Genomic DNA, 316 nt, shown 5'->3' with positions numbered 1-316 from the left:
TGGGAGACGGCGGCGAGGACACGTGGCGGGCGGCGGTTGGTTGGGGCGCGGCGGCGGACGCGTCCGGCCTGAATCGGACACGTCCGGCGGCGAGGAGACCGGTTTTAGGGTTTCGGGGGAGAAGGAGATCCGAAATACGGGGGGGCGGTCTATTTATAGGCGTAGGGGGAGCTAGGAGAGTCCAAATGAGGTGCGGTTTTCAGCCACGCGATTGTGATCGAACGCTCTAGGTGATGGAGCAGAGTTAGGTGGGTTTTGGGCCAACTTGGAGGGGTGTTGGGCTGCAACACACATGAGGCCTTTTCGGTCCCTCGGT

The sequence above is a fragment of the Triticum dicoccoides genome, chromosome 4A, assembly GCF_002162155.2.
Source record: "Triticum dicoccoides isolate Atlit2015 ecotype Zavitan chromosome 4A, WEW_v2.0, whole genome shotgun sequence".
Classification (NCBI taxonomy): Eukaryota; Viridiplantae; Streptophyta; class Magnoliopsida; order Poales; family Poaceae; genus Triticum; species Triticum dicoccoides.
The sequence above is the reverse complement of the archived record's forward strand: the minus strand, read 5'-3'. Positions refer to the sequence as shown.